The sequence below is a fragment of the Magnolia sinica genome, chromosome 4, assembly GCF_029962835.1.
Source record: "Magnolia sinica isolate HGM2019 chromosome 4, MsV1, whole genome shotgun sequence".
In the NCBI taxonomy this organism is placed as follows: Eukaryota; Viridiplantae; Streptophyta; class Magnoliopsida; order Magnoliales; family Magnoliaceae; genus Magnolia; species Magnolia sinica.
In genome coordinates, this window is record NC_080576.1 from 61,035,630 (window position 1) to 61,042,336 (window position 6,707).

Below are 6,707 nucleotides of genomic sequence, written 5' to 3' on the forward strand. Positions count from 1 at the left end.
TAAAACGCAAAATTTTGTTAGAAACGCTGCTAAAAGTCCGTAAAACGCCGCTAAATGTTACAAGTGCTGCGAAAAGCTATGAAAAACGGCGTGAAAAGTGCCGATAGTATAAATTCCTCTTAATTCTGATTAATCCTTTCCTATGATTGCTGTCCTACAATCAAATCTCCATCAATCTAACTATCAAATTTCTATCTGCATAACTATCAAAAACCTATGATTGAATGACAAGAATTTGAATTACCCAATAATCTAACATTCATCAAGACAACAATTATACAATTAATGGTCTATTTAAAGTTTTCAAAACAAACTGTAAATGTCTTCCTTTCCTAGCGTTTCACATGAACTGTTTCAGTACGGTCCCCTTCTAGACCGATCATATGTCTTCCTTTCCTAGCCACGTCTTCTGGCAAATGTCTACAACACCAACCTAACTGGCCATGATCACGTGTCCACTATGTGTGATGTAGGCCCTTTTCTTGCAATGAGCCTAAATTCCTCCCTGAGAAGTTTCCCTGCAATGGGCTGAGAAGCATATAGCTGATTCGGTAAGTGGCACAGCAATGAGATTATACTGCTTGGAGCTGTAGAGTGCTGCAGAACCAAGCCCTCTATTTGTTGAAGACTTGAACTTTTATAAACAATCAAGGCCTATGATAAACAAGAAAATAAAAGGACAATCAGCTTAACAAGTCACCTCTATAGTTGGGAAAGTGTCACAGTTAAAAAAAAATTGTCATTGTATCAATTGAAACAAAAATTGGCCTTGTAAAAGAAAACCAGTAAAGAAAAACACACCCAAGTATGAAAAAGTTTAGAAAGAAAAAGCAAACAAAAGTCATCACCTGATATTCTTGAAGTGGATTTCGTTGCTAGTCAGGCATGTACAAGAAGCATCCAAAACCTGAAGAAGTAAGAAAACTCAACAGTCAATGTAGATGATAAATATGATTGATTCAGTTCATTCATATTCGTAAGATTCCATTAATTTACCTTAGGGCCCATTTGGCCGGTCAAATTGGAAGGGATTGGATGGTATTGGAAGGGATTGGAAGTTAAATCCCGGGATTGGCCGGGCATGCCAAACAGAGCCGGTAATCTGATCCCAATCCCATGGATCTTAAGACAATCCACTGACAACACCATCATTACCTTTAAAGCCTATCCAATCCACCCTAATCCGTTCAAATTTGTCTGGGACATGTTCGGTTCGTGGGATTGGAAGGGATGGGAAGGTTTAATCCCCAGATTGGCCAGGCATGCCAAATAGACTGGATATAGCAATCCAGGGATATAGCAATCCCATGGAGCTCATGACAATCCATGCCATCCATCCTAATACCATTCAATCCCTTCCAATCCACCCGACCAAATGGGCCCTTAGATACTCTAACAAGACCATGATAGAGGTGGTGATAATGGACAAGATGGCTTTTTCACTCGCACAAGATAGGGTCCTAGATAGGAATTTTGGCAACCAAGAAAAAAAAGATCCTTGAAGCAGACCCTAAGAAGCTGGGACAAGATACTTCTCTTCTACCAAGTCTATCCAACAAAGAAAAACAAACAAGGAGCAGCCCGCAGTTTCTAAATGCTAAGTAAATTCCTAGCATTTCAATAGCAACAGGAAACGAACCAAAATCGCAACTTGCTATGAGAAACTAATGAAAAACAAACAAAAAACAACAATAAGGCCACTGAATCCTAGCTTTTTTAACATAAGATGCCTTAAAATGTAACCAAAAGGAAAACAAACACAATCTAATTATCAGGCAACATCAGACCAAAACTTAGATATAACCAACTCTGCATGGTCCTGCAACCCCATTAAGAAAAAAAAAAAATCGCAAGGAGAGATGAAATGCCGACCTTCTGCTTCTAGAGCCTTTCATTCTCTTCTTCCAGACATGAAACCTTGTTCTCTAGCTTGTTCATGTATGCCTGCCACAATGAGGAAAAAATTCTCAGTCTTAAAAAAACAGAAAATGGAAGTAACTGGTTTTCAAAACAAGCAACCTGATTTTCCATTTCATTTTTTAATGGGTGCATGGTTGTATGATGAAATCCATGTTTTTAAGTGTGTATATGCATGCATGAATGGATGGAGTATGGATGGATGTATGTATGCTTGCACGGATGGATGGATGAGGTGTGTTTGTGAATGTGTGTATGCACGCATCATGATGGATGGATGGATCCACAATTTTCTCCATGTTTCCCTGAGTCAACGAAATGGGCTTTTAGGCCTCATTAAGGGAAAATTTATTATTCCTAAATATGCAAACATGCATCTTAATATTCAGTTAGAACAAAATCTAGGCTTGTTTTTTGAAAGGTCAAAAGATATTAGTACCTAGATGCATGGTGCAAAAACAATTGTCTGACTGGCTGTGGTCCATTTGAAAATTATCAGCATGGTGCAAAAACAATTGTCTTAAGGCTTGAGATGAAAAGTATCAGCAACCTTTTTTGTATCCATTTGAAAATTATTTCTGCAACTACTCCTTAAATGCAGCAGCAACTCATAATGAGAATTAAGCATTGAGATGAAGATGTGCAATGCACACACGCACATGTGAGCATCCATTGTCATCAAATTTCCCCTTCATAGAGAAGGGTTGTATTATTTTTGTAAGGACGTACACTTCAGATGTAAGCAGTTACTGTTCAAGCTTGTCAATACTAATAATGTGAGCTTTTTCTGATGGAAAAACATGTTGAAGGGTCTTTTCCTACTTTTTGTTGATGAGAAAAAGTTTGCGCATTCTCTTAGTTCCTGTTGATGAAGCAGAGGTGTAGGTTCCACCCCCAACTATTGTTGATGAGAAAATGGTGGATTCCAACAAGCAATCCTTAACACTTTTCCAGATTTTGGATTCTTGGTAGAAGAAACTAGGTGAGCATTGTGAGAGGAACATGAGGTTTCCACTTATTACCCAAACAAGAACTCAATATTGGAATCCATCTTTCAATAATTCTGTTGAAAATCATCATTGGATGATTATTGTTTTTTTTTTCCCTTTCTTTCGCCTTGGATTTCACATGTCCTTCGTGTAATCCATGGAGATGCAAAATCATGTAACCATTTACAAGTTTGCACCAATGGGTTGGTTTAGTTATCATCTAGTGCATGAGAAGATTTTTTATTTTTATTTTTTAATCATTTTAGTGTATACAACCTGGATTCTTGTATACAAAACAGATATTTTTTTTCCATTCAAATTAACTGCAGTTTACTGCACCGGTTGCATTCTTTAGTTTGCTAATTCAGTTTTTAACACATCAAAACTGAAAGAAAGATAGGCCCGATAGTTGAACGCCTCTTTCTTGTGGAACCGAATGCAGTATAGTACAAGTATATTCTGGAACTATCTTATAAAACCCATGTTAAGGAAGTATGTTTGACAGATGAAGCTACCATGCAATAATTTCAAAAAGGGAGCAGCCACAATTTACACCCACCTTTGTCACTAGCATACAGTCAATTTTTCCATTTGGGAATTGAAATAGTACAAAAGCATAATATTTCAGCTTTTTGTGTCCAATGCACCTCACAACTTTCTGTGACCAGCTGTGGTCCTTCATTATGGTGTAGAGAACACACAAAATAGTCACTTAAATACATCTAGACAAACACAGTAGCACTTCTCTAACATTCAAAGTGTTCAAAACCGAATTGGAAAAAAGAGAATCAAATGTAACTAAAACAGATTTGAAAGTTGGTCAAATCATAAATAGGCATATTATGGACGGAGACATTGTTTTCATTAATAGGCCACCTAGTACTCATAAACAATCATTACAAGCATTTTCTATCTATGTGCATGACGACCATACTGTTAAGATCAATCCTCTTATTTGTGCTCCCCTAGGTGCGGATTTTGATGGGGATTGTGTTCATATATTTTATCCATAGTCTCTACAAGCGAAGGCAGAAGTTTTGGAGCTGTTTAGTGTTGAAAAGCAAATCCGTGGTTCTCATAGTGGTAGTCTGAATTTACAACTGGTGCATGATTCTTTATTGTCACTGAAACTCATGTTAAGGACTTTTTTCTTGAACAAAGCGACTGTGCAACAATTGGCTATGTGTGTTTCACCAGTTTTACCAGAACCTGCTTTGCTTAAGGCTCACCATACAGGTCCTCTGTGGACTGTTTTGCAAATAGTACATAGTAGACAAGGAATGGCCCACTACAAACATAAGCCAAGATCAAAATAGCTAGCCACAAGCACTCTGGTGCAACCACTGCATACATAGCTGCCATGAATGAAACCATCAGCACTAGACATGCAATGATCGTAAGCCGATGGCCCCACATAAGCATATCACGTAAAACTCATGTGATGACCCCATGCCCAGATGAAGCAGACAACGACGATAAGTGAGCAATATAATGTGATTGTATTTGAGAACAAGAAAGCTTTGAATGAACAATGCTTCACGAGGACTGCAGCCCCTTGGTTTGGGTGGTCATTCCTGTACCCACCCGGCATTGTGAATGCGGCAGCGAAGGTGATAGTGGTGATGAGTGCAGCCACTAATGTGTATGTGCTGACCCTGGCTTTGTAGCGCTCGTTTCAGTCAGCCACGTCGATGTTTTGCAGCCTTGTTTCTTGGATTCCACTAGGTATTTGCTGCCGTCGTCCATGGATCGCACCATGATATCTCAAGTATTTCAAGATGAGCAGCTGTGTGAGAGGAAGTGTTAGTTGGTATCCCAATCCATAGGATTAGAAGGCTGGTAATCTGCCCAGACCTGATTTATTAGGTGGTTTGATAGACCCACCATCATCATCTTAGCTCCTCTCGGACATAGTTCCAAAACTCGATGACTTGACTAGGCATCTGACTAAGTGAACTCGACTCAGCTGCATTCTAGGTTGAGTTGTCCTGTAAATTTGTACTTTTTACTGAACTGTACTGGACTTGGGTGTTCACTTGGATAGCAAGGATCTCAACCATTGGACAATAGCACTTCAGCTATCTATTTTAGATATTTTATATTAGGGAAATTCTCCAGTGCTCTCAGAGCATTATAAGTTACAGTTCTCCTAGTCTCATCTATCCATTTGAACAGTTCAATCCATCAATCTGAACTGCCTAGTCCAGAACATGATGGACTACCATGTGAAAAACACACTGATTGAATGATCCAGGACATATCACCTTTGCTGCTTCACTTGAGATCAAATTACAATGAACTTGTAGAGTTGCAAGTGGAAAGCTACCTGAAAACTGTAAAACTGCCTATCGTGACTCGTATTCTAAAGTTATCTGCTTTGGGTAATTTGATAGATTCAAAAAATGATTCAGCTATCAGTAAGGTTGTTCAACAACTTGGCTTTTTGGGGCTTCAACTTTATGACCGAGAGAAGTTTTATTTAAGGCGTTTGGTTGAGGATATGAGTTTCCACTTCCAAAATAAGTATTCTGTTAATGGTGTTGACTATCCTTCTGAGGCATTTGGGTTAGTTAAGAGCTCCTTTTTTCAAGGTGTGACCCCCTATGAAGAGGTGGTCCATTCCATATCATCCAGGGAAGTGTTGATCCGTTCTTCTAGAGGACTTACTGAACCAGGAACTTTGTTTAAAAATCTAATGGCCACACTTAGAGATGTCGTTATCTGTTATGATGGCACAGTGAGAAACCTCTGCAGCAATTCTACAATTCAATTTGAGTATGGACAGGTGGACGAAAGTAGTCCTGGAAGTTCTCTTGCTGGTGAACCGGTGGGTGTATTAGCTGCTACTGCAGCATCAAATCCTGCGTATAAAGCATTTCTTGATTCTTCTCAGAGCAACAACTCTTCATGGGAATCGATGAAGGAAATACTTTTGTGCAAAGTTAACTTCAAGAAGAATCAGTAGGCCATTTACAGCATTTCCTGGTTCGGTAAGTCCTGCATAGTTTCTAACACACCCTAGAACCTACATTTCATGAATAGTTTCTAACATCTTACATCAGAAAGTCATTCAGGCTGCATTTGGCTCATGAGCATTTCACAGGCATAGAAAAACAAATTTATGACTTTGGAATTTCCACTCTTAGGCTCTTAGTAGGTTTCTGTAAATTATGAAATATGAAGAAAAATCTCTTTAGTGGCAACCAAATGTACTCTAAACTAATAACCAGTAGAGCAGAATAAAATTATGTACACACAAATACAAATAGGCATTATAAAATGATCAACAGAAGAAACATCAAGTCATGTTCTGCCCACCGATGGTATAAGTGTGGCCTGCCTTTTAGTAACATGTTGACTACCAAGCTTTGGCAAAAAGTAAGGAAAACTAATTCAAGATAGAGAACTCACAGTTTTGAACTTCTCCATGTTTGTCTCAAGACAACTCTTTAATTCTGACATTTTCCCAGTGCCATAGCTATTCGCCAAGTCAACGTAAGGCTGCCATGAAGAAACATTTTATGAGTGTATTAAACTTAAACTTAATTGAATACTATCACAAAAGACATAAAATGGAAGAAAATGACACAACTCACCTTGATGCCCTTTTCCCTCCTCCTTTACCCGGGCTTGGGACCGGCAATGCAAGAAGTTGCATTGGCGGAGTTAAAAAAGGGCTTAAGCTCCATTTGGTTTCAAAAAAAATTATATTCATAAAGATTGATGTGATGGCCAAATGGAGCTTAAGACTTATATGCAAATTTACCAAAAGGTATGATAGGAACTCTTACCCTACAAATA

General features: G+C 38.5%; 1 long non-coding RNA gene across 1 annotated transcript; it reads right to left on the reverse strand.

The window, feature by feature from the left end:
* Nucleotides 1–250: 250 nt before the first annotated feature.
* Nucleotides 251–6,469, reverse strand: LOC131244507 (uncharacterized). Its single transcript, XR_009170342.1, has 3 exons — nt 6,318–6,469; nt 849–907; nt 251–528 (listed from the first exon to the last, which is right to left on the reverse strand). It is a non-coding gene; the product is annotated as an uncharacterized LOC131244507 (long non-coding RNA).
* Between the last annotated feature and the right edge of the window lie 238 nt (nt 6,470–6,707).